Raw genomic sequence first — 26,682 nt, 5'->3', positions numbered from 1 at the left:
GCTTGTTATCTCTTAAATATCCAACCAAATAGACAGGTACTTTTCTTGAAAGAATTTTCAATTTCTAAGTCTCTGTTCAAATGCTTTTCTACCCTATTTTCTGGCAAATACCATCTGTCAACTGGTATTTTATGTGAATGGAATAACAGAAGGTTTGTGCTCTTCGGAAAGTGTTAGAAGTTAATACTTCCCGCTGTGATCCATATTTGGTTGCTTAAAGAGAAAAAGTCTTTTTCAGCATGAATAAGGAAAAATCAACTTGAAGCTTAACTAATTCTTTTACAAACTGTGATTGAGTTTTAGGTTGTTTTGATCCTCATGAAACCTTTTTGGAAGTGTGACATGTCTGTTCTTTTTTTTTTTAAATTACACACACACACACACGCACACACACCTTTATTTATTTATTTAATCTCTTGTCCTGATATCTTTGGGGGGATAGAGTTATATATCCCCCCAAAGATATATAACTCTATCCCCCCAAAGATATCAGGACAAAAGATGAATAACATTATTAGCTTGGAGTCTACTGAAAAAGTTACAAGGAAGAAACGGATGGTGTGCACACCATAAAAACTAAACCTCTACATATACTTAACAATGGTTAAAATAATAAGGCAAACAACAGATAAAAAGCTATCAGTAAATATGACAAAGGGTTAACACCTATATAATGTAAGAAGTTCATACAAGAAAAACATTAAAATAGTAGGTAAGTGAACAGTGGAGGTGAGCAATTTATAAAAGGAAGTGCTATTAGTAAGCAAGCCTACTGGAAAATATTGAAACCTTCTAGCAAAGAAGTAAAAAAGAAAACATTAATGAGGTGCTTTTTATAGCCATTAAATTATTCAAAACCAAAATGTTATTGACTACCCATGATGTTTGTAATGTGATAAAGCTGGCATATGCCTGTAGCACGGGTAGCAGTGTAGATTGGAATAAACATTTTGGGTTTGGATATGTATAGCCTTTGGCATAGTAATCCTCCTTCTGAGAATTCAAATTCATGAAATAATCCAAAAGGATAAGAGACTATAGTCATAAAAATGTCCACATAAGTATTATCTAGGGTAGAAAAATAAGAAATCACCTAAATATTTAATAAAGGTAGATTATCTGGTAAAGCAGTAATTATCTAAATGGTGAGACATTTATGCAGTTATAAATATATGATTATAATTATGTAATTATATGGTTTGGAAGATAATATAAACGACACAGAAACTTTATGATGTAAGAAGTGAAAAAAGCATAAAGTAAGAATATAACTATAACACAGTCATGGTTATGAAAAGTGTTTTGTTGGTGTGGACCCTATTCCCCTGTCTTCATGTTGCCATGAGAGAGCTTTTGCTCTGCTCCCCAGGAGGAAGTAGCATCAGAGAGACATTTTAAGGCATTCTCTTCATCTCTTTTTTTCTCTTCTAGGAAGGAGAAACTGTGTATGTGATTAACAAGCTGGGGGAGGACCGCTGCATACATGCATAGATAGGTTTCTTGCTTGCTCTCTTTGGGGACACGGTCTTCCCTCTAACACTACTTCCATGTGCGTTAAGGACGGCTGGCTCAGGGCTCAGAAACTAGCTTCTCCAGACAAGACTAGAAGTCTCCCTTCTGGTTGTCCTTTGACTCCTGCTCATCCAGGTTATATGTCAGGCCATGCATGACCTTCCATGTGGCTAACTCAGTAATGCTTGGTCTACACACCAACTCTCATGTAAGTCCCATGATAGAGACTCGAGAGGAAGTGATATGGAACTTCCACTTTGGCAACCAGTCCAGACCACTTATTCCAGTCTACCTTTACCAACTATCGACAAATAACTAATTTTCATGTGGCCCCTATGTTTATTTCTTAACTGCTTTTAGGAAGAAGAAAAAAAAAAGCCCGAGTAATGAGCTCCCCCAACCCCAACAAAGGTGCCTGAGGGCCTAGAAGGGAATCTCACAAAATGAAACCCATTTGATTTATTGGGGAGATAAATATGGTTGTAAATTATTTCCCTTTCTTTCATTTGGTTTTCCATTAATCTTGTTTGAGATATGAATAGCTCCAAACTCTGGGCAGGTAGTAACGACTTCTCCTGGACTTAGTCCAGGTAATGCTTTGTGACTGGCATACACCCAGAAACCACTTTTCTAAGGTTTCTGTAAGCTTCATGGGGGCACAGATGATCTTATATTTCCCAGACGTAGCAGTCAAAAGATCATTCAGTGGTATAGGAGTGGGAACCACACACAAGCTGGAGCAATACGATCTCTACCCGAATATTTTAAAAAAGCTAATCTGAGAGAATAAAACTGATGCAGAAACTGACTGGCAACGGAGAAAAAGAGCATATTTCGGGGGTGATGAAGTCCTGGTTCCAGTCATTGCTGACAACCAGCTGTACTCCTTCTTCTTTTACACTTGGTAACCTTAACCGATAAATTCTCATTTTTTTTTTTGTTTTTTTTTTTTTTGTTTTGTTTTAATTTTTATTTATTTATTTATTTATTTTTTTATTTTTTATAAACATATATTTTTATCCCCAGGGGTACAGGTCTGTGAATCACCAGGTTTACACACTTCACAATTTTTGCATAAACTGGCTTGAGTTGGAATCTACTAAGAGTTCTGACTACTGCAGATGGAACCTGCATCTGTGAAACTGTGTCCCATCAAGGGGTGCTTTTGTGGCAGTAATGAAGCTGCCTTGATCATCGTCCCAGGGGTGTTTAGGAAGGTGGAACCAAATTACATCCTTAAACTTAGTTTCTGTCAGAGAGAGACTATTCTGTATAGAATCCATAAGAAGAAGTCATATTTTAAATAATCTCAACAGCAAGTGTTTTTTTAAGAAGATTAAATCAAAATTGTTCAAAATCACTTATTGTTGTATTTCATCACCTCTGTTAGAATCACAGCAGGTATGAATGAGTAGCAAATTCATGAATTGTGCATTAGTTTATATCTTTTCCCCAAGGCTAATTGTTTGCTTTATTTTTTCTTCTATTAGAGCTGTCAGTGCACAGTGATATATGGTAAGCCTTGCATCTTGATGAGAAACAAAAAGAAAATTTTAAATGTGGGTATAATTATACAATGCCATAGAGTTTGTTTCTTTTTCCTCCCCACTAGCTCTCATCAAGGCAAGAGTTTTGGGAAATTAACACAATCAGCTTTGGGAATAAATATGTCAACAAACAGAGTTTATGTGTCTGCTGACTGCTCTCCTCATGAAGAACATTATCCAGAGTTGGTCTTTAACTATTGGGTGGCACAAAAGTTGTGTTGTGCGGGTGTGGGGGTAGGCTGTTTTCCAGTTGAGAGCTCCCTTTTCTAACCTAAAAGGCTGTGCGTGATGATATGGACTCTGCACCTGGAGGCAGGATCCCTTTCTCTCCTTGGCACACTGGGGATGCTTAGCTTGTACCAAGCCTGGCAGATAAGTCCTTGAGATGGCAGTCAATATTGACTTTGCCTGAGGTCAAATTCTGTTTCTCTTTTTACTCTAAGTAATGTTTTAGAATACAGAGAATATTGTTGATGGCCAGGACCTCCAGAACTAATTAATACTGTCAACCACATACTGACATAAACTCCTCCTCTGTCTCCATTTTGTAAATGAATGGGATCGGGTTCTAAACAACTCCTTGGATACCATGGAATGAAAAAAAGTGACAATCGTGTGTTTATCCCTCAAGAACTTTTTCAGAGTTTCAAGTCTGATTTCCCTTTCCTTTCCATGTCTGTCTCATTTAAAGAAAAAAGGCATTAGTATATGTTTTACTCTCCAGTCTGATGCTCCTCTTTCTGTAACTATGACACTGACCTCAAGCCACCCTCTAGCACTTTGACTCATTCTGTTTTATTTTCCTCCCAGATATTATGCATCTATTGAAAACTAAGGAGAAAGTGTAATCTCTCTAGGTAGTATATGTATATATATAAGCTGATGGGAAAATTTATAGACATCCTTTTAGATTCTGGCTATTAAGGAACAAAGGCATCAACAATGCCAATAAGCATGTGGCAAAGGTTTGGATTTCACATCCGGCTACTCTGACTCTGTCAAGACTGTGATGTGCTTAAAATACAGAGGAAGGTAGTCAACAAAAAATATTAATAAACCTTCATAAAGTGTGAAAGCATTTAAGTGTGTAAAGTGAATTTGCTAGTTACGGATATTAGGAAGTGATTGCCTAATCATAGCCTAATTATTTGTGTATAAACTTGACAGTTTTGGAAACACCTTCATTATAATCTAGTAAGATCTGCATTGTTATCACATCATTTCTCTCCTCCTATTCATAATAAAATTCTTAAAAATAGTTCTCTGTACTCATTGTCACTTCTTCACCTTCTATTGTCTTCTCAGCTGACTTCAACAGGCTTTCACCAAGGATTCCTAACAACCACCCTTTATTAGATTTCTCAGTAACCTCGATATGGCTCGGTTTGTTGGCCAAATCTCAGGTTTCATTTTGCTTAATCTTTCAGCAAAATTTGACATGGTTTTCCACTTCCCTCCTGCTTTGGAATGCTTCCTTCTGAAGCACCACTGTCTCTTACTCCTCCTACTGCACCAGGTTTTCCTTCTCAGTTTCCTTTGTTGGTTGCACCTGATCTGCTTAATTTGCTAATATAGCAGCAGCCCAGGTTCAATGCAGGAACCTCTTTACTTCTTCATCTACAATTTCTATTTCAGGAGGTGATTTTCCATTTCCGTGGCTTCCCAAACCACCATTACCCTGGAAATTTGCAAATGTCTGTCTCTCCATATCTAAGCTCTAAGTTCCAGACACATATATTGAACTGATAACTTGACATTTTCATTTAAATATCCAATAAGAATGTCAAACTTCACATGTTCACAGAAACTTATGATTCTTCCCCCCAAACTGTGTCTTCTCAGTCTTCCCTATGTCAGTTGACGTCAATCTGAACCTTTCACTTAATCAGGCTAAAACCTCAGAATCATCCTTGGTACCTCTCTTCCCCTCACATACCGTATCTAATCTATCAAGAGACTTTGTTGGCTCTGCCTCCAAAATATGCCCCAAATCTGACCGATTCTCACTCTCATTGCTGAAAATAAGCGGGATCTAAGCCAACATCATTTCTTGTCTGGATTATTGTAGTAGCTTCCTAACTGCTCTCTGTTTGCCCTCTTGTCCCACTTACAGCCCATTCTTTGCATAACAGAGTAATCCTTTTGTTTTTTTTTTCTTTTTTTTTAATTGTGTTACATTAGTCACTATGAAATACATCATTAGTTTTTGATGCAGTGTTCCAAGATTCAGTTTATGTACAACACCCAGTACTCCATGCAATACGTGCCCTCCTTAATACCCACCACCAGGCTCACCTATCACTCCAGCCCCTTCCCTCTAAAACCCTCAGTTTGTTTCATGGAGTCCATAGTCTCTCATGGTTCATCTCCCCCTCTGATTTTTCCCAATTCACTTCTCCTTTCCTTCTCCTAATGTCTTCCATGCCGTTCCTTATGTTCCACAAGTAAGTGAAACCAGATGATAACTGACTCTCTGCTTTTTTTTCAATTTATTTATTTTCAGAAAAACAGTATTCATTATTTTTTCAGCACACCCAGTGCTCCATGCAATCCGTGCCCTCCTTAATACACACCACCTGGTACCTCAACCTCCCACCCACCCCCCCCGCCACTTCAAACCCCTCAGATTGTTTTTCAGACTCTCTGCTTTTAACACAAAGGTACAGATGTAGTGAAAAGAAGGGCCACATGCACCCCAATGTTCATAGCAGCAATGGCTACAATTGCTAAAGTGTGGAAAGAGTCGAGATGCCCTTCAACAGATGAATGGATAAAGAACATGTGGTCCATATACACAATGGGATATTACTTAGCCATCAGAAAGGATGAACTTTTGCATCAACATGAATGGGACTGGAGATTATGCTGAGTGAAATAAGTCAAGCAGAGTAATCCTTTTAAAACTGTAAGTCAGACCAAATAACTTCTTTGCTTAAACTCCCAGTAGCTTCCCATCACACTTAGAATAAAACCCCAAATCATGGCCTAGAAGGCCATCTATGACCTTGCACTATCTCTTACTGCTTTCAGTTTTCCATACTGTGTTCCAGCCTATTACCTCCAACATATTAGATATACTCATCTTAGAGTCTTTGTGCTGTCTCCTTCTATATGGAACGCTCTTCCCCCAAATCTTTGCATGGCTGGATTCCTTATTTTGTTCAGGTCTCTGCTCAGAATTATCTGCCTCAAAGAAGGCTTCACAGAACATTCTATCAAAAAGACAGTCCATCTGTTCCATCCATCCCCCTCTATTCCCTTATTCTGCTTTATTTTTTTCATAAAACAGACTATCCTCTGAAATACTACATTACATTATTTGTTTATATATTTTTTGGCTATCTCTCCACTTAGACTATAAGCAACATGAAGCCACAGGCTTTGTCTTGTTCACCATGACAACCTTAGTGCTAAGTACATAATAGGTACTCAGAAACACCTGTGGGAAGAATAAATCCAACATCCTATTTTACAGAAGAGAACATGAGAAATTAAGTAATCTTGTTTGAGGTCATGGAGACAGAGTTTTATCTTGAAGTCCTATCTCCATGGTATTTACCCTGTTTGAAATTACCCATACACGAAGATCTTTCATTATAAACACCAGCAGTGTACTGCATAGCACAAAGTAAAGACCTGCAGAAGAGCTAGCAATAAATTTCTAATGCACACACCAATAGATGAGATTTAAGTTAGCTTTCCAAAGACAAGCCTTTCTCTGAACCTAAGCTTCAACTGATGATGATTGGATTTCTCCTTAGACATGCCCTGTTTTTAACGGATGGGTTAATTACAAATAACTCATCTTTTTGGATTGTTCATTAAAGGAACTGAGAGACAAAGACAAAGCCAGCATCCCTGCTGCTGTCTCCCATAAATGGAAGTGAGGCTCAGACCTCCAGGACTACACATTAATTTGACTTTTTAAAAATAGGGACTGACAACTTTAATAATTCAATGCATAGATGTCTCTATCTTTGCACATGAGCTTTTTTAATCTTTGGGGACTAGGATAGAAATCATTTCTTTGGTAAAAAGTAAAAGAAGGTTTTCTTTAATTGCAGTTTTTTGTAGATAGCTCTGCTTCATGGTGCATTAGTGCCAAAAAACCTTTTTTTCTTTTTTTTTTTTTTTGACCTAAGAAAAAGAATGCTCTGCAATCCTAGGTCTGTACCATAGTCCATAAAATATCTTTCAATGTGTATAAAATTCTCTTACATCTGATTCATTTTTGGATCTCTTAGTATCAGTCTTCATTTATCTGTCCCTTTAAATGCAAATATCCAGGGCCAGAGTCCCTTCCCTTTTAACCAGCATCATGCTTTAAAAGGGTCTGTGAAATCCAAAGGGATTATTTTATCCATGGTGCTTTGATGGTATGAGTGTTGGCAAGGAATCATTTGTATCTGTAAGTGGTATATGTAATTTGACAAAATTTGGTGAAATTAGTTGGTCGAGAATTTTTTGGAGTTAGAAGGTTGACATTAGCATGTTTCCTCCTGGATTGACCCCTATTTACAGGACAGAGCCAAACATTATATTGAGTGAACGGGAAACATGTAAGTTTGTGTGTGTAGAGAGTCTTGGCCTTGACTTTGGAAGGGAAGCTACCAACCAGAAGCATAAAGTTAGATCTTAGGTCAACAGTAAGATTATTAGAACAGGCTTTCACAAACTGAGTCATCCTTGGAACCCACCTTGAGTTTTGTCTTCTGTTTTAGAACAGGACTATTAAGAATTTTGGAGTCAAGAGAGAACTAGAGTTTAAATCCCAGGTTACTGGCTATTTGCCTGGAGACAGGTTATGTAATCTTTGTGTCTCCATTAGCTTACCTATAAAATGGAGATAATATTAGCTCCTGCCTCATAGGGTTTTTGAGGATCAAATGAACTGGTGCTTGTGAAAAGCTTAGGGTAGTACTGACACATAATGCAACTCAGTAAATGGGAGCTACTGGTGGTGGTGGTGGAGCCTCCCTTAAGTGGTGTTGGGCTGTATCTTTGGCACTTACCAGTTATGGAAGTTCAGGCAGGTCAGTTCACATCTCTGGGTCTCCATTTCCTCACTGTTCAAATAGGGATAATAATAGCACCTACCTGAAATGGTCGTTGTGAGGGTTATATAGAATAATCCACGGAAAGCTCTTAGAAAAGTATCTGGTATGTTGTAAACAGACAGATATATGTTGATATTATTCTTGTTGCTCTTCTTTTTTTAAAAAAAATACTTTATTGTATTTATTTGTTGGAAGGGCTTGGGGAGAGAGTACAAGCAGGAGCAGTGGCAGAAGGAGAGGGAGAAGCCGACTCCCTGACGAGCAAGGATCCCTGATGCGGGACCCAGGATCCTGGGATCATGACCCGAGCGGAAGGCAGATGTCTTACCGACTAAGCCACCCAGGCGCCCCCTTGTTGCTCTTCTTGACAAACCTGCATCTTTTCTCTGAAATAAGAAATCTCTTATTAAGGAAAATAGAAGGATACGAGGGAAGAGAACCTGAGTGCATGGTGTCTGTATACAGAGGAAGATGAGGGATTGATGAAGCATCAAATATCATGACACAACCACATAATTCATACCTAGGAAGAGAATAGAAATTCAATTTAAACACTAAAATACAGTTTTATTTTCACACTGTAGGAAATGACAACATAATGCATCAAATTTGATTAAGAATGAAATCAAGACTAGAAATTATTCCACAAAGTGATAAAACTGGAAGACTTGTTACAATAATTAAATTAACTCCCCCATCCCTTTTTGGGAATCGAAATTCTTGTCTGCTTTGAAGTTACTGGGAGTATTTGATCTACTTAAGTGCCCACTGGCACAACCCTGTTCTTCTCTGTCATCCTACTACACAATCTTCACATGTACTCTTTGAATCCTGTCCATAGATCAGTTTTTCCCAAACAGTCCAGACACACTGAGAAACTGTTTGCTATTTGTGCCATATATGAAAAAAAAATTCAGTACTCTTGACCACAACTGTCATTTCTGAATTAAAATGAAATACTGAAGAAATATAAAGGATAGATCTAAAATCGTCAAGTCTAATCAACTGAATACTCTTAGAAATTGGAAGCTGGATAACATCTTAGTATGTGTCATTTATTAGTGCTCTAAATGCCCTTTAATTGTGTTTAGATGACTTTTAGAACCTGTACAACAACAACAGTAAAAACAGAAGCTGTAGAACAATCATTCTAGACAGACTGTATGCTGATTCTGATCAGTAGCATACATACCCAAATCACAAAAAAATATTTCTGAGTGCCTGGGTGGCTCAGTTGGTTAAGCAACTGCCTTCCGCTCAGGTCATGATCCTGGAGTCCAGAGATCAAGTCCCACATTAGACTTCCTGCTCAGCAGGGAGTCTACTTCTCCCTCTGACCTGTCCCCTCTCATGCTCTCTCTTTCTCTCTCTCTCTCTCTCTCTCTCTCTCTCTCATTATCTCTCTCTCTCAAGTAAATAAATAAAAAAATCTTAAAAAAAATAATTTAAAAAATATTTCCAAATGCCCAAATGGCTGAGTTCTAGGGCTGGCATGCCTTTAGAAATCTTGTATGATGTAGTTCATGGTTTAAAATAACGTATTTTCCGGGGCACCTGGGTGGCTCAGTGGGTTAAGCCTCTGCCTTCGGCTCATGTCATGATCTCAGGGTCCTGGGATCGAGCCCCACATCGGGCTCTTGCTCAGCGGGGAGCCTGCTTCCCTTCCTCTCTCTCTGCCTGCCTCTCTGCCTACTTGTGATCTCTGTCTGTCAAATAAATAAATACAATCTTTAAAAAAATAAAAATAAAATAACATATTTCCTATGAGTGATAGAAAATTTGATCTACCTTTCTATAAAGTCAAATGTAAAGTACTCAATTCCTATTTAAAATATTTTTCTAAGAACTTATTCCTATCCCTGAGTGCTCAGATGTATTTATGGTATTGATTTTTACTAAGAGTAGTTTTATAGGAAAATGGTGACCCAAAAGACTCAAGTTTTTAAGTGGTTTTTGCTTCTGCTGTTATTTGGTTTTTGATCTCCACAACTCTTTAGAAACAGAAAACCAAAGATAAGACAGGGCAGGTTCAGGTAGCTTGGGTAGAATTTAATTGGACCATAACCCAAGTCACAAGTCACAAGTCATAATTTAGCAGATGCGCAAAACAATCTTGGAAGGTAACCAAAAGTGTTCGATTTCAGATAGTCTTTTAGTAGTTCATAATCAGTTTGTAGGAGCTCTGTTTACCTCTAGTCAACTTTTTGTCTTTTTTTTGTTCTAAATTGCTTTTTATGTAGAAATAGAGGTGCTTACTTTTGTGAGTCTCATGATGTTTTTTTAATTGACTTTTATCTATATGTATGAAGGAGGGGAATGCTTTACCAGAAAACAAATGATTACTGAAGGGGATCTGTATGGATTCCCAGAGCTGCAGTAAACTCGTGGGTGGTAATAAATTGTGGTTCCTAGCTTTGGTGTTTTTTGGGGGGGAGGGGGTGGTGGGAGTGATTATTGTTTACAAGGAAACATCACACTTTAATAAATGCTTTTTAGTTGCTATCACTGATGTGGCCATTTAGGAAGGACAGAAATATTTGTTACATATCTTTATTTACACATTTTATTGTCAAATGATACATGGTACAGTGAATCCATCACGGATGTAACACTGCCACCTCTTGGTTATGTAAATGAGGTGTTCTGCAGTCATAATTCTCTGTGTTCAAATTGGAAAATGCCAGTGCTTAAAAGTCAACCAAGCCTTTTCTCTTTTGGTTTAGCAAAAATAGTTGTAAATAAACATCTCTGCGTGTGGGGTTGCTTTCAGGGCCTCTGTAATATAAAGTACATTATCTATGCATTAAAAGATATCTGTGCTTATGAAACAAAAGTGATGGTGACATTTTGTGCTGAAGCATTCCAGAAAACAATGTTCAGACTTGGAATAAGTTTAGAGTGTCCTTTATTCAATCAAGATCAAGTTAATTTAATCTGTGCCTAAGTATAACCTAAAGCATAGAAATCCAATCATTTTCTTTTTCCTTTCCTTTTTCAAAAGAGCATTCCCTCCTCGGTTAATCAATTTTAATCAGTTTAGCAAGGTATTAGATAACCAGATTACAGGCTAGGAAAGCTGGCATTTTCTTATTAAGGAAGGTCTAAAACCTTGCCTGAAAGTGCCCCAGGGACATAAAGGCTAGATAACTAATTTTTTTTTCTCTCACTCAGGTAAGGAAGAGCTTATGAAGACAGCACTGCGGGGTTATCTTCCTGTGGTTCGGTGGATGCTCAGATCAGCCCCGTATTTCAGCAAACATGGCAAGGCCTAACCACAGCGCTACTTTCGTACTGCCATCTGGGTAAATGTTTTACTCTTTTAATAACAGCTCTCGTTTCTACCATACTTTATATTTTACCCAACACCTCCCCCCAACATCTATCAGCTCACATGATCAGATAGTCCGTTTCCTTGACCATGGGAGCACCCAATGCCTTCATGAAAGAACCCCCGCTGCCTTTTTGTCTGTCAGGTAGTCAATGGCGCTCTTATTCAAGTCAAGCAATAATATGAATATGCTGTTGTCCAGACACAAAGGTGACCCCCCTGACATAAACAGCAGGATAGATATATACTTGGCAACGGGGGAGGGCAGTAAGGATTGTCATACACTTCTGTTTGCCTGTTTCCCCTGGCAACCAAACACAGGCCCAGTATGGAGGACAGTGTGTGACTCTAGAATGGGTTATATTATATTCTGTGTAAAAGCTTTAGGGAGAAAACCCAAATATCGAAACTGGAAGAGACCCTAGAGAACATCTCATCTAACTCTGTTTCTAAAAATGGAAAAACAAGAGTCCTCAGAGTAGACATGAACAGGTCCCCCAGCAGCTGGGTGGCAGAGCGAGACCGCAAGCCGGGTCCTGCAACTGCAAGGCCAGCCCCCTTCCGTTCCATCATGCTGTCCCCGGGGTCCACACTTCTGGCTGCAGCCTTCAGGTAGCTTCACTTGTCGAGGCTGAGATCTGATTCCTTCAGAGGAGCCTTCCAGTTAGCAGTGGTAAAGGCTTTTAGGCCATACCCCCTCACCTGACGCCCTGATCAGTGAACCTGTTGGTTTCAGGAAATGATTATTTAAGTACAGGGGCAGCTTCTAGGTCAGTTGCACTTTTCAGATTTAGGACATAATCTCTTCCAGAGTGAGAAATAAATGGGTACAATCTCAGGCAATTCACCAAAGAGGAAGTTGGGGGACATGGCTATACCCTTTACCTAGCCAACGGAGAAACTGTTGCCCAGAGAGGTTTCACAGCAGGACTGTTGTCCTTTGGAAGCTAGTACTTTTCCTGCAGCAAGTTGATACCAACATCATTGTTCATCAACAGACAGGGCAGTGGAGAGAAAGAGTTTTTAAAGAAGGAAAGAAAATTTGAGTCTAGAGGTTGCCCTGTACAGGCTCAGTAACCCCAAAGGGATAGTCATTATATAAGGTGACAGCTGGAAGAGGGAGTACTCATTTTCTTAAATGGAATTTCCATCAAATAGTAGCTTTGTCTGCTTCCCACTGTTCTCACTGACCAGCCTGAGACCTGAATCAGGATTGTGCAGAATTCAAGATATTCAAATAAGTTAGCACCCCAACTACACTGTGTTCTTCTGGCCCAGTAACTAGTACCTGGCCCCTGAGCTATGGAAGAACGTGGTACATTTGTTAGAACAACTCACGGGCCACAGAAGCAACAGAGAGGCTCAGGAAAGGGAATCCAGATTGCTCCTATTTCCTGCTGTAATTTTGCATTGACCTCTGAGGCAGCAATTATGACGGCGATTTGGTGCAGGGAGGGACTCCTCCTGTTCTTTGGCGTCCATACAGGGTTGGAAAGAGAAGAGCTTTGAACTTCAGGTAATGAAGGTCTCACTCACTCAGTTAATGGGAGGCCTTCTCGGCTCAGCAGCCAGCTGGACGGGGGCTGTGCAAGGCCAGCCGGGGCACATTGCTTCCATTAAGAGAGGATGGGCACATAATGCTGTGGAGGAGGTGGCCTCTTGAGGGACAGCGTGGGTCTAGGGCACTATTATCAGCCTACCTGTTGTAAATGTCATTATTGCATTTAATGGTCCTGGAACCGGCAAGAGAAAGAGACTGAGAATATGTGTGAGTGGTGTGGGAGGTATGTGCGAGCGTGTGCTCTGAATGATGTGTGGAAGTGTGAGGTTGTGGGCCTGTGTGTGTTGTGTGTCTCTGGATGTCCTTTGTGGTTTGGGGGAAGCACCATGAAGAGGTAGGAGTTACAGGGTGTGTGTGGAGTGTTTGGTGAAGGGAGCAGGGAAGGGCGCGTTCCACTTACCAGTGGCTTAGCTAGGTGACAAGGATGGTGACTTCATGTCCAACAGTGGGATGGCTGAGGGGCCCTGAGGCACCTGATATTTGGGGTTTCTGGGACTCCAGAGCCACGCGTCAACCCAGTCAGAAATTCTGGACCTTTCTTAGCTTGCAGACCACCAATAACAATAATAACTAGAGTTTACCGAGCGTTTGCCCCATACTGGGCACTGTGCTAAACTCTGTCCAGGTATGAGTTAATTTTATTCTTATTACAATACTGGGACATAGGCATTGTAGGCATAGGCATAGACTATTACTGTCCAGTTTCTGTGGATGAGGAAACAGAAGCCCAGAGTGTTGAAGTAAGTTCACCATGGCTACCCAACCAGTAGATGGCAGAGCCAGAATTTGAAGGCAGGCAACCCGGCTACCTGGGCTCTGCCCCTGGCTACTCTTCTCTACAGTCTCTTATCCATCACCGCCTTGTCAGAGCCCACTATTCTGACCTCCCCAACCCCTCTCCTATTACAGATGAGAAGATGGAAGGAAAGCAGAGGCAGCTGGCCTTGGGTCCAAGTGATCGCCGGTAGAGCCCATCGTTCACATGCGCTCTGCTCCTCCCTTGATGTTGGGCGGCCAGTCTCCTGGGGGAGAGGCATCTACTCCGTACGTACCACACAGGATCTGGCCCAGCTACCAAGAGCCACCTTTCCTTCAGGCCCTTGAGTACAGGTGGTCAGGAACTGAGTCCTTTGCCAGTCTGAAGGCAAATGGAATCATTCCCTTTTGTTTCTCTTACGTCATTGATATTGAGAATGGGAGTCTAGTTGGCTTAAAGCTGCACACACAGGCGCCTTTCAAAATACCATAATATATCAGCCTTGGAGTATTAGGGGGAAAGCAAGTTTGACAAATCTAGTGAAATACGTCAGAGGACACTAATCCAGGAGGGTTATTGCCTTTAAAAAAAAAAAAATAGCCAAAGTGCTAAGGCAGGATCTGTGATAAGACAGGAGGCTAAGCTATAGGAATATGAAGAGTTCGTTTATGAATGGCCCTTGGTGATATGACAAAATGAAATGAAGTATAAGGCACTGTAAAATTGCTTTTTAACTTTAAATTTTACACTGTGTAGCCATGTGTATAGGATAAGCCAAACAGAACCACAAATGGTTGATCAGTGTTTTTGACCATCTTAATGGTCAAACCGTATGGACTGCTCGGATGCTAGAATGATTTATACACAGGTTAGGCAAGGCTGCCACATCCAAAATGAGCTGCCTGGGGATAAAGCAGCCGTAGCAGTGATGGTGAGCTATGCCCTCCCTACAATTTTGGAGCAGCATATGGCCCCTCTCGTTGTCTACTAACTTGGAAATATGATGTTTTTAACCAAGAAGCAAATTCTAGACTTAGAAGAAATAGATACAAAGCCCAGCTTGTAAATCACGAATGCACATTATGCGTTTTACTCTGGAAATGTGGCAAATGAGCCCAAAAATGCACTCACTATATAAATCAAGGGATGAGCCAACTTTCCAGAAAACTGTCAGAACAGCCATGGAAGATGAAAGGAAGCTTATTTAAGAGTACAACCTTCAGAAATGGTGAGGCTTCTCACCTCATGCCAGCTAAGAGGACAGGAGAGTGGCAGTTCGGGTCCGTACAGGCTCCTCTGTGCCTTTTTTTTTTTTTTTTTTTAACTTTCAGTAAAAGTGATACCAGGTAACTGTCCATCCCTGGCTGGAAACGGAGGGGAGGCATGTGGGAGATTGACAGCACCTTCTGACATACAGGAGAAATACTATTTTAAATACTGCTTTCTTTCTCTAAAGACAACAACAACAAGGATTTAATATCAGCTGTCAACAAACAGAAGGACAGGAGAAAGGGGAGTACACGGCATGTGGAAGTTAGACAAGTAGGCACAAATTCCTCCCCAATATTTCCATTCCTACTTTCTGAAGTGTTAGGCTAATGTGCAGAAACACAATAGACTTAACAGCTGAGAAATGATGCTCCTGAGATCTTAATTGTTATTTAAAAATAATGAGAACTGAAACAGGAACCTGAAAATATCATGACTGCTAGTCACTTCGATAGCTTCAAACACAAGAAATGTCAGGCATTCTCTGCAAGTTTTCCCATTTCTTTTGATCTTTTTCTTTGTGCATTTCCTAACTCTTAAAGTTTTCTTTAATAATCATTACTGCTTCTTCTGTTAAATAGGATGACTCTTAAGCTATTGTACATAAAGGAATAAACAGAGAAGGAAAAAACAATGATCCTGGTCCCATAAGCTTAAATGGCATTCAGTGGTATTCAAATACGCGATCTCATTTGAGTCTCACGCACATCCCTTAGGTATGTAGGGCAGACACTGTTAGTTCCATTTTCCAGATAGAATACTGAGGCCCCAAGACATGAAGTGACTTACTCAGATTATCTAGTGAGCAGGGGGTACAGCTAAAATTTAGCCACACCTTCTGACTTGACTGCTCTGTACCTGGAAGGTGTCTGACTGCAGATCATATTGCAAAATATGAGATAACTCAAAGGTGTTTACCACTGGCTACTGGAAGGAGAGCAGAGCAGACTTCCACTGAGTGAGGTGAATTGGCCATACATCTTCTCAGTGGCCTTCAGTCCTCTATGAGGGACTGGAGGTGAGGCTTCTGTGTGAGCGCAGCTCCCCCTGGCTGCAGTGGCCCACGGCCCCATCTGGGATCCTCTCTGTGATTCATGAGGCCAAATGTAAAACGCAGATTGCAAGGCTCCTTATTCAAAAGTCATTAAGAATTTCAAGACCGCAACAGCAGAGAATTTAACCAAGTCTGTGGCCCTCTGAAGCACAGCCCAGTACAACCACACAGCTTGCATGTCCAAGAAGCTGGCCCTGTCCCCACCCAGAGCACTGAGCGTGAGTCTAAAAGACTTCTTCTCCGGCACTAGCCCATCAGGAAAGTGACCAGACCGTGCCTGACGTGGCTGGCCCAGAGTGGCCCAAGAGAAACTGCTCTGGAAGTTTCTGTTTTTCCAAATATACAGTAGATGAAGCAAGCAACAAGATGTAAAAAATATAAAAACTGAAGCTCCAATGAAAGAAACAAGACATCTGTGAGAAGACACAAAAGACAGCGACAAGGGCTAAACTGAATGTGACACGAGACACAGACGAGGTCCTCAAAGAGGATTGGTCAGAGGACTAACGGGGTAGAAGCTGTGCTTTGTCACATCCCTACCCTTGCCGCCTCAGCCCAGCAGCTTCTGCAATACGGAAATATGAAGAGACATGGATTATGCGAGTACGTGATCTCGGCAGCTTAGAACCTGGGGTCAGCATCATCAGAGGAAGAAGCAATTTTCTACTAGGTAGCATCCTCCGAATGGCTTGGCTGGGGCAGGTTCTCGCCGTGCCGCCATCCCTGGGATTTATGCGTTTGAAGTCAGCCACAGGGTTGGTCACGCCACTGACGGCTCTGATCAAGGATTCTGTAGGGTTGCTGCTCCTGAAAGGCAAAGTTACATGGGAGCTGGGAGCGAGACACTTAATAGGAACAAAAATAGCTCTTTTCCTGTTAAAGTTGAAAATAGTATCTTGAGAGTCAGTTAAGAGTTCAGACACAGGAATGAGGCCAACCTAAACTTAAAATCCCCCTCTGCTCCTTATGAACTTCGTGGTCTTGGCTAAGTCACTATTCTTTCTAGTAATTGGTTTCCTTCTGTCTAAAAGGGATAATTCCTATCCCATTAGGATGTTGTAAGAAACTCATGAGATCATTAATGTAGGCAAATTGCTTAGCGCGGTGCCTGGCATTGGGCGAGCGTATGGAAGGGCAAGTGCTCTTATTCTCGGGAGGCTTAACTGAGCATTGCTGCTGTCAGGGCAGGATCTTAAAGCCCACTTTCCCAAGTTTTTATTTAAATTCCAGTGAGTTAACATGCATAACTAATAGTAGTTTCAGGTGTATGATACAGGAATTCAACACTTCCGCCCATCAGCCTGCGCCCATCACAAGTGTGCTCCTTCGTCCCTCTCCCGTATTTTACCAGCCCCCCCACCTCCCTTAAAGCCCATTTTATCTCATGAGGAGTATAATGACCCTAAAAAATATCAATGCTGTATGTTCTTTGGACGTTAAGTTTCAGGCTTGTAAAATGTTGAGTGGATCTTCTAACAGTTTGCGTGACTTTGGCGGTAGTTTAGAGAGAGTCTGGGGAGCATTACAAAAGTGTGTCAATATGGCATTTTATTTTGAATGCTATTTTGCAACATTGTTGTTCATTTGTGTGAGTTCAATGAAATGCATTTATTTGGTATGTAGGTTGAAATGATAGTTATATAAATAAGGGCAATGGCAATCATGGAAAATAAATTATAGATAGGGATTAAGTTGAGGGGAAGCTGGAAAATAAAAAGGGTTTTACTGTCAGGGACAAGAGCTTATTTTTTAAAATTCACTTTATCTTTAGAAATTTATCTATTTATTTGAGAGAGAGAGAGCACGCGGGTTCGTGCAAGCAAGCACGGGGGAGGAAAGGCAGAGGGCGAGGGAGAGAGAGACTCCCAAGCACACTCCCCACTGAGCATCGAGCCCCATGGGGCTCCATCCTGTGACCCTGAGATCGTGACCTGAGCTGAAACCAAGAGTTGGACGCTTAACTGACTGTGCCACCCAGGCACCAACCCCCCCCCCAAAAAAAAATAAATAAAAACTAAAAATTAACTTGAGGGAGCCTGGGTGGCTCAGTTGTTAAGCATCTGCCTTCAGCTCAGGTCATGATCCCAGAGTCCTGGGATCAAGCCCCACATCAAGCTTTCTGCTCTGCGGGTAGCCTGCTTCTCCTTCTCCCACTCCCCCTGCTTGTGTTCCCTCTCTCACTGTGTCGCTCTCTGTCAAATAAATAAATAAAATCTTTTAAAAAATTCACTTGAATAATGTAGAATTGTTAATTTAGCAAGAAATAGTGTTTGGGGGCACCTGGGTGGCTCAGTGGGTTAAGCCTCTGCCTTAGGCTCACGTCCTGGGATCGAGCCCTGCATCGGGCTCTCTGCTTAGCGGGGAGCCTGCTTCCCCCTCTCTCTCTGCCTGCCTCTCTGCCTACTTGTGATCTCTCTCTCTCTGTCAAATAAATAAATAAAATAAAATAAAAAGAACTGTTAGCTTATATACCTATAGTAAATCTCTATATCAACTAGATTATAGTTCTTTTAAAAAAAGAAATAGTGTTTTAGTTGTATTTAGGCTTAAAGAAGGCAAGATAGTCACAGAAATAGAAGACACTTTCACTCATGCATAATTAAAAGAAGAAATCAATATTCTTCTTGTTCTTATTTTTCCTTTAAAACATGAAACTAGAAGAAGAGGTCAACTATGCCCACATCACTGAAGAATTGCCTATTGATTTTAAGTAAACAACAGTCTTTGATCTTTGTGTTTAAAATGTAGTCTATTGTTTTCCATAAATACCCAGGCTGAAACAAGGGCTCTAATTTTACCTCCTTCTTCTCCCTGAGATCCACATCTCCAGGATTTGGCCCCATATGTATATTTACATGATCACTTCCCCCACCACCTTCCGCTAACAAACCTGGAAGCCAAATGAATACCTCCAAAAACTTTTTGCAGAGTTTATCCATCTCTTTTTTTCTTTCAAAACCCCTCGGTGGTATGAATACTTACCATTTACAATGGCATGGATGGAACTGGAGGGGATTATGCTAAGTGAAATAAGTCAGTAGGAGAAAGACAATTATCATAGGGTTTCACTCATACTTGGAAGATAAAGAACAGGGCAGAGGACCATAGGGGAAGGGAGGGAAAACGGAACGGGAAGAAATCAGAGAGGGAGACACACCATGAGACACTCTGGACTCCAGGAACCAAACTGAGGGTTACAGAAGGGAGGGGGTGGGGGATGGGGTAACCGGGTGATGTTTACTAAGGAGGGCATGTGTTGTGATTAGTGATATGCAACTAATGAATCATTGAACGCTACATCAAAAACTAATGATGTACTATACGCTGGCTAACTGAACATAATAATTAAAAAAAAAAAAAGAAAAAACAAAGCAAAGCAAAACAAAACCCCACAAAAACCTTCAGTGGTACCCAAGTGGCTACAGGATAAAGCACAAACTCTTTATTTGATATGTCATACATAGTCTTTCATAGTTGGGCTTTCTACTGTTAACCCCTACAGTGTCATAGTAAAGTAAACCGCCTTTCTTTCTTGTTTCCCCCGCCTGACATACCTTCTAATTCTCAGCCGCCCAGTTATGCAAGGAAAAGACTGGGACCAGCATTCTGCAGGAAAGCCACCTCTTTCTCCTCAGGCCCTTGAGAATCTCTGCTTTTGCTACGTCCTCTGCACACCCATACACCTGAACATTCTTGGCCCTGAGCACTTGCTGCCTGATGCGCGTGGCCTTGATCTCTGTCCTGACATGGATGCTTCCTCTTTTCTCCATCCAGCAGGACAGGCACACATCAAAGTTTGTTGATGATGATGGTGGTGGAGTGATTATTGGGGGAAAAAAGCTGATGGAAAAGTAGCCCTAACCTTTTCGCTTAGTGTACCCCCAGCTGTTACCTCTAGTGTCAGTTTAAAGCATACATCTGTGTACTTGCTACTGTGTTACCTGTAGTTTGTTCTCAAGTCATTTTCTCACAGGCATGCTACCTTCCCAACCAGAATCTCAGCTCCCCCAAAGGCAAAACTGACTGCTTTCTTTGGTTTTTCTTCATCTTGCATAATATTAAACTTGGCAGGGCCAGCCCAGAGATTCAGTTAAAGGTTTTTGCCTAAGTAACCATAAGTCATCAAGAAGAGAGGCATCGGGGCACCTGGGTGGCTCAGTGGGTTAAAGCCTCTGCCTTCGGCTCAGGTCATGGTCCCAGGGTCCTGGGATCGAGCTCCGCATCGGGCTCTCTGGTCAGCGGGGATCCTGCTTCCTCCTCTCTCTCTGCCTGCCTCTCTGCCTACTTATGATCTCTCCCTCTCTCTCTGTCAAATAAATAAAATAAAATAAAAAATCTTGAAAAAAAAAAAAAAAAAGAAGAGAGGCATGGATAGTACCTGAAAGGTTAAAAGTATTAGCCAAACTCCCTGGATACCTCCTTCCCAGTTTGATTATTTTCATTGGCAATGGTATATCCAGCAGCTTGGCACAAAGACATTTCTTGGTCAAAACTTAATGCCACCCCCTTATGGGTATGTGAGTAGGGATCATTCATGGCAGTGGTGGAATATTTTGGAAGAGAGGGTGTTACACTTGTGGTAGAATACAACTAAGGCTGAAACGCATTTAATCAGAGCTTTCCAGAAGGAGTGAGACTGATGGTGGGATTAGGGCATGAGTGTGCTACGGTCAGAAAAATTTCTGACTAGAAGTCAGGATACCTAGTCTCTTGTCCCTGTTCATGAACTGACCTGCATCTCTGTAAAATTCTAGCCCTAAGTTTGTCATTTGACAAATGAGAGGGTTGGTGTTGCTTAAGTTTACAGCTCTCAGAATCCTTAAGAGACCCCAGGAGACATTCAAACCTTTCCTCCAGCATCTGCATCAGTGGGCCACTGAGCTGCCGCTTATATACTTCCTGTGAGCGGCATCCCACACCCTGTTGAGGAAGCCCGTTTGCTTTTCATACAGCTTTAATTGTTGGGCAGTCTTGTTTTCTCAAATGACATCCTTTCTGGCTGCAGACCTTGGCCATTGGATGCGATGACTGGGGTAATCTGGCAGATCGAATTGGAGGCTCCGTTGGACACGGGAGAATAAGCAGTGTGTTTGGCAAAATCAAAAACCCTGAAAGAAGTGAGTTCACAAAAGGGAAAGGGAAGAAGAGGACAGAAGCATCAGATAGGAGGCAGAGGGGGTCAGAAAGGCCAGAAAAGCGCTGGAAAGAAGCATGTCCTGAAGAAGCCACTAAGCCAAGTAGCATTAGATCATGGACACAGGGTGGGCCTTGAGGGTTTGCAGTGGCAGCAGCTAGTCCCACAGCCCCCATCTTCCTAGTACATCACTGAGCACACATCAGCTCTCCAGAAAATCTGAAACCTAGCTCGTGCCCTCTGGTACTGCACGCAGATGATCAGGGTTGCTTCTGTTGGGATGTCTCTCATTTGGCAAAGTGTCTGAGTCAGAATCTTGGGCTATTCGAACAAATTCCGTTTCTGTAAGACCTCCAGTCCCCCCAAGTGCACCTCTTCAGCTGGCTGAGGGCAATGATGCAATGGGCACTTGGGCTCACAGAGTTATTTCTGCCTCCAGACTACCCTCTTGTCTGGTTGCAGTTTCCATCACCCTGTTGACACTGTCCCTGAGTCACTTGATGTCTGAATGCACACACCAGCTGCGTGGGAGGCAGTCTCTAGAGGTGCTGAGGGAAGACAGCCCGGAATGAAATGTTTGCTGCAGCAGCCTGAACAGGGCTGCCTGGAAGGCGGCGGGGTTCCGTGTGTGCCGGGGAGCGGGGGCGGGGGGCTAACATTTACCGAAACTCTTGGTGCTCTGTGTGCCAGGAGCAGTGCTCAATGCGCGGATCTCCGCATTTGCTCCCCACGAGACTGCTAGAAACTGAGTGTTGTTATTATTACCCCTTTGCACTCGTGGATCCATCCATTTAGCTGGATGAGGACACTGAGCATGGGAGCTGGAGGGACCTGCTGGAGGGACCTGCTGGAGGGACCTGCTGGAGGGACCTGCTGGAGGGCACAGAGCTAGCACGTTTCCTTGTTGGCTCCATTCTCGGCTGGGATGATACCACAAGTATGCCACTGGGGAGCAGAAGGGCACAGCAGCTCCTTCCCTCATCTCCTGAAAGTGATAACATAGATTATAGGGAGAAAGGCAAAAGAAATCAGATCTGTCCAGGAAAGGGTTCTGCAGGTACTCCAGATAAGAGGAGAATGTGACTTGGGATTTGGCGTTCATCACCACATCAAAGGATCTGGTGGTTATTTCCACACCCATGTGTCTTCCAAAGCACAGCTCTGCTTTGTAAGACCATGTGATATTTTGGCCTCTTGTTTTGACAAGGCTACCTCTAAGGAAGTCCATCTCTATCCATATCTAATCCCTCTGGACTGACTTCCAAAGAGCTGGTTTGACTGGATTTTTTCTTTCTATTACTGGATTTAGGTTGATGTAGACACCACCAGGGAATTCAGTCAAGTTAAATGAATGCAGTTACCCACCCCTGGTTCTGTGAAGCTCTGTGAAGCTTGGAGGCCTTCGGGGTGTTCAGGCACAAGGGGCCCAGAGTGCGGCCTAAACACAGGGCCCCAGGAGTTTAGGCATCAGAAAGCTGGCAGCTGCTTCTAGGAGCTCTGCTGTCCTCCCCACCATGAGGCCCCATGAGGCTAACATTGACCCTAGACATGGCTTAGCCAAGTTAAAGCCCATAAATCTGTGGAGTAAGTGAAACAAAGCCCAGTGCCTCTCTCTGCTTCCTTGAAGCTGGTCCTTGGCCATGGTCAGTCATGTGGCATTTGGTTAGAGATTTGGTGGAGACCATCAGTTCTGCTATGCCTCCCCCTCCCTTACCAACTCAACCAGAATCCCGGGTCTGCTGGTGCCAGAAAAAGCCAGGGCTAAGCCAGTTGCCAAGATACCAAAGGCATGAGTCCCATTAAAGAGGACTCCAGGTAAAAGAAGAGATTAATCTCTAGATGCTATAGGCCAAGAGTCCTCAGCAACTGTGAGAACAGGAGCTTTTATTTTCTGTAAATCCTGGTTCCTGATAGAGAAGGAGTAAGAGGGTCATGACTGAGAGGGGGAAATCTCAGCGGCAAGTTCCCAAACAGAGTTAGGGAAAGCAGACAGATGACAGGCACACACGACAGTCCTCTGTGGGTCAGGGGAGGAGGGAGGAGGACTGGGGCATCTGAGGGACCCTGGGGAGAGTGGTGGGGACTGCTTCCCACTTAGAGAAATGACAGGCAAAGAGTAATATTTGCAAAGTGACTACTAGGTACCAGGCACCGTGCCAAACATTAGACATGCTCTTTCAGTGGACTCTTCGGTTAACTTTGGGTGAGCTCTTATTAGCTTGATTTTGTTGATCAGAAAAATGAGGCTCAGAGACAGGAAGTCACTAGCCCAAGGACACACAGCTAGTGAGCTGCCAAGTCCAGGAGGGAAACCCAAGTCTGTTTCACTTTATAGTTCTTTTCCCGGTATCAGCTGCCTTTTAGAAAAGGGAGCTAAAAGTGCTGAAACATACATACCTCCATCCAGAGTCCTGCAGTGGCCACCGGGAGAGCGAGAGACAAGCGTGGGCGGGAGGAGAGAGGTGCGATAAAGGAGGCAGCAGAGTGAGGAGCGAAGTCAGTCTGATGAACATCCCCTCACTCCCCGGGGGCCTCCAAATTCCCTGGAGCAAAACAGGTGAAGGCCAAGAGAATTTGCACTCAATACTGGAAGAGCAGAAGCAAGGGTGTGATGTCATTAGCAGACTGTCTTCCTGGCCATTTTCACACAGTTCCTGCTGCAGGAAGAGAGCCCTTCGCATCGCAGATGCTGCTGGCCTAATGAGAGTGTGTGCCACAATGCAGCAAAGGGCTCATGAATCAATAGTGCTTTCTGGCATACACCTCCTTGGTAAGCACTTTTGCAAGGTGGACATAAAAATAAATGTGCAATGTAATATTTAAGAGTAACCTTTAGCTATTAAGCTGATTGCCTATCAAGCTGTTACCTTTGCAATAGAAACTCACTAATTTATGCACCCATAAAATCCCAACAGGCAGGTACATCATGCAACCTACCCTAAACCTATGGCCAAGGGAACTGGGGGTGGGGAGGGTCTGCGGCCACTTAACTCAGGAAGCACACCACAAAGGACTTCAGTCTCTGACTTTCCACTGTCCCAACAAGCAGCAGTAAAATGTCTGTTGCTTTTCCGTGTTTCTGCATTTATGTGCTTGCCCATTATTCCAGATGAAGCAGTCTGCAACAGACCTTTTGGTCCCCACTAGGAAACAGCCGAATTTAAGGAACCTTACCAATCAGCCCCGCTCAGAGAGCTGGGATCAGAAAATGAAAACCCTTTCTGTGTTTTTACCAATCAGTTCTTCATGTGGAACATTATCTGACCCAACAGCTACTCTCATTTTTTAAAAATCTTTTCCTAGCAAGGAGAAAATTCTTCACATGCTGAATTATCCACCTTTCTGGCCCCTGTCCAGAGATCTCCCAGGATTTCCGATACAGCACATTCAGAAAATGATGTGAGGGGGTAGGGGATTGGGTGAAATAGCCCCAAGAGATTAACAGACACAAACTCCCAGTTACAAAATAAGTAATTCAGGAGGATGAAAAGTACAGCATAGGGAATAGAGTCGGTAATACTGACTTTGTATCCTGGCATATGGTAACTAGACTTAAGGTGGTGAGCATTTCATAATGTATATGAATGTGCAATCACTGTGGTGTACACCAGAAGCTAATGTAATATTGCATGTCAACCATCCCTCAAGAAAACCAAACAGAAACAAAAAACTGTGACATTTTCTTTTAGGAGGCAGAGACGGCAAGTCCTGAATCCATCCTTGGTCATTTGGCTGGCCTAATGAGCAGGGGCATTTGAAACGACTTTCCTTTCCCTGAGCATGTCTACCCCCAGTCTCTGCACAGATACTGAAAACAAAATAATGAATGTGCAATGATTAAGGAGCATCTGTTTGTCTCTTCGAATCCTCACTGGTCACCTATGGCTTTTCAAGTCTCTCCCTGATGGCCCAGATTACAAATACATACATACATGTAGCCATATGAAAGGCAGCCTTCACTTCCATGCTTGGAAAAGATGAATTCTGAGCATCAGACCAGGCTAATTGTGTGCTCTGTGAAATAAATGACTAGAACATTGCATTTCTTGAACACATACCATGGGCCAGGCAAACTGTCAAAATGTTTCCCTAACATTACCGGATTTGACCCTCACATTTTATTTATCACCATTCCATATATGAGGGAAACTGATTTCAGTGCCTACAGAAAATACGGCAACCCCGTTCAAGATCCGGAGAGTTTCTCAAGGCTCTACCAACTCTCATTGTGGAACAAATGAATGCAAGTGCAGGTCTCATGCAGTGATCAACAAACACTCTAGTAAAATAGTTGCCTCACACAGCACTATATCCATTTGATGTCTTCAATTGCAGATGTCAGTATAGTTTAATACAGTGCCATTAGAATACTTCTCTATGCAGACTGTGCTGTGGCATAAATTAGTTATGCACCTACACTGATGTGGCTTTAAGACAGTTGGGCAAATTAATGGGCAAGAAAGTGTATATTTTTCAGTAAGTTTCTTTGAGATTAACCAAGAACATGGCGGGGGGGGGGAACAATTGCCCAACCAGATTATGAGTTTTAAATGGAGCTTTTTCAGAGCAGGGACAAAATGAATTAGTACAGGAGCTAACCAGATGGTGGGGGAAAAGACATTGCTTGACTAAGTGGTCTCTTAGGAGAGGTAAGGAAACAGGTTTTCTGAAATACATAAACTAACCCAGCTGTTCCATTTAGGCTCTCCGGCTGCAGTAGAGTATCTGGAGTTGAACTAAATACTGAATCTGAAAATCTACCAGCCACATGCTGACAAGTTCTTTTGCTCTAATGTTAAAAAAGTTAGAGGTTAAAAAGTTACTTGAATGCTGTGTATTCGGTTGAATCTCTCTATGGCATCAATGGGAAAGAAACTCGTGATGGAATTAGAGGCTGATTGTAAGATGTTGGACTTTTGCATAGATTAGTGTTCTTCAAACTGTAATGTGCTTACCAGTCAAAGGGTATCTTATTAAAATGTAGATTTTGATCCAGTTAGTCTGGGGTAGAGCTTGAAATTATGCATTTTTAACATATTCCTATGTTCTGCTGATAGCAAGGGTCAGTCTACCTTTCCTTAGGAGTAAGCTAGCTGGGCTGCTAGTTGAGTGAGGGAACCACTTATGTTGGGGGAGGATACTACTGTATATCATGTTGAATGCAAAACCTGGACATGTTTTTTAAAGTTGATGATATGGACTTCATCAAAATCAAAAACTTTTTTGTCCACCAAAAGACACCATGAAGAAAATGACGAGCCTCAGTGTTGGAGAACGTATTTGTGGTAAGTGTATCTGATAAAGGACATGTACGAAGAATGTGTAACGAACTCCTACAACACAATAATAAGAAAACAACCCAATAAAAATGAGCAGAAGACCTTAATAGAGTCTTGACAAAAGAAGATACAAGAATGGCCAATAAGCACGTGAAAATGTGCTCAGTGCCAATAATCAAGAGGC

The sequence above is a fragment of the Mustela lutreola genome, chromosome X, assembly GCF_030435805.1.
Source record: "Mustela lutreola isolate mMusLut2 chromosome X, mMusLut2.pri, whole genome shotgun sequence".
Lineage (NCBI taxonomy): Eukaryota > Metazoa > Chordata > Mammalia > Carnivora > Mustelidae > Mustela > Mustela lutreola.
This window is presented reverse-complemented; position numbering follows the sequence as displayed.